We start from the raw sequence: 1874 nt of genomic DNA on the forward strand, positions 1-1874 counted from the left end.
TAGGCCATTATAATATCATGGAAGATCATAACTGTTAGGGAATAGGATTTCCTTATAACTCTGGGATGATCTATTTTAAAGTAGATAATCACTTCTCTGTGGGTCATGAACCCACTGTGCTTCCACTACACCCACATCACCATTTAGTTAATTGTTGTGGATAAAATTCACTAGGTATAAATAATGTTCTAGCTTTCTTCGATGCCCATCTTGCATGCTCGAAGTAAGTCCTTTAGTTAGTGAATTGTGCGCTCCATCTGTCTGTTTGTCCAAAATTCTATACCAAATGAAGTTTTGCATAAAATGAAATTTTATACTCATGACTTGTTAGAAACTCCGTCAAGTAATACAAAGAGTCAGTCTAGCGAGTCAGAACAGCCTAATTCATCCAATAATAACCATGCACTAAGTTTCAAAGAAACTATAAAGAGTCAAGGAAGAAATACCCGCCTTTAAAAGTCCGTATCCAACAGAACCACCTCACGTCACGCTGCTCGTCCAGATCAAAGTCCTGCGATCACATGATATATACATATATTATTTAGCTAATCACATAATCAACAACTAGCTAAACCCATAACCTAATCCTACGTCGATTAGGTAACCCTGTTTAATTCCACCTAAATATCCAAACCAAAGTAGATGGTAAGATCATCCTTAATCCAACTCTTTCTAAATCCAAACACAATCCACAATCAAATCTCCTCATGAATTAATCCAATTCAATTCACATAATCCATCATCAATCAAACACTAATCAAATCTCATCATAAATCCTTCTAAATCCACTAATCAATCCAATACAACTTAATTTAAATTTCTATAATCCATCATAAACTTAATAGAGTAACACACTAATAAGAAAACTAGTGGTAAACACTTACCTTGAGGGAGGCAACAAATCCAGTAACTCAACAGCCCTCTACCAATCTCTGCACACAACCACCAAGAATTCCTACACCAATTCTTTCCAAGATCAGTCCAAGAAACAATTACACAACATTGAATTTTGCTGGAACCCTAACAAACAAGACCACATTTACCTCAATTGAACCCTTAACTCTTCACCCGAGAGCTACCCAAGACCCCAGTCATAAGAATATAGAGACCAGTAATCTGCCTAGAGGAAATCCATCAAGGAGCTGTTCCTATGCCTCCCACGAGTCCAGCATTAGGAAGAACATCACAAAGGAAACTAATTAGACCATCATCAATGAATCTTCAAGATTCCAGATGAACTTACCTAGATTGATCACCCCTGGTGGTGGCAGTCGAATAGAACAGAGAGGAGGAAAAAGGTAAGGATGCAACCATACCTTCTTGGCTAGAATCTGTTGTTCCGACGATGCAACAAAAATCTAGAGGTGGGTCTACTCTGTGGAGGAGGCAAGGCTCGGGAGGGGATCGACAAAAGATAGGATCAGCGAAGAAGGCTTGACCGACAGCGGGTTGATCGCGAGCGAAGTTCGATGCTAGGGCTCGGTTTTCCACTGTCGAAGATCCTCCTGCGCAGGCGACAACCTAGAGAGGAAGACAACCCAATAACTCCCGATGATCAGCGGAGAAGAAAGCAGGATCAGTGGTCGTACAACGTTGATGCGATCGGGCGATGTCCGCCGGCAGCACGACATCAAGCGGCGTCGGTAGTGGAGATGGATCGAGGAAGATGGAGGTCGCGCGAGACTCCGCATCAGCAAATCTAGGGCACAACGATGAGGGAGAAAGGATCGGCAAATTCGTGGAGGGGAAGATCAAGTGGCGGAGGTGAGGAACGGTGGAGGAGAAGCCCTCCATCGGCGGTGAACTCGTGACGGCCGACGATCGGCGTTGCTAGCCGGCGATCAGCGATGAAACCGGATCGCGAGGGAGAGGAG

The 1874-nt window shown here is 43.2% G+C and overlaps 1 long non-coding RNA gene across 1 annotated transcript; it reads right to left on the reverse strand.

The window, feature by feature from the left end:
• Nucleotides 1–453: 453 nt before the first annotated feature.
• On the reverse strand, nucleotides 454–1310 carry LOC122034859. Its single transcript, XR_006126801.1, has 3 exons — nucleotides 1044–1310; nucleotides 885–955; nucleotides 454–511 (listed from the first exon to the last, which is right to left on the reverse strand). It is a non-coding gene; the product is annotated as an uncharacterized LOC122034859 (long non-coding RNA).
• Nucleotides 1311–1874: the final 564 nt, after the last annotated feature.

Source organism: Zingiber officinale, chromosome 11B (genome assembly GCF_018446385.1).
Source record: "Zingiber officinale cultivar Zhangliang chromosome 11B, Zo_v1.1, whole genome shotgun sequence".
Taxonomy (NCBI): Eukaryota; Viridiplantae; Streptophyta; class Magnoliopsida; order Zingiberales; family Zingiberaceae; genus Zingiber; species Zingiber officinale.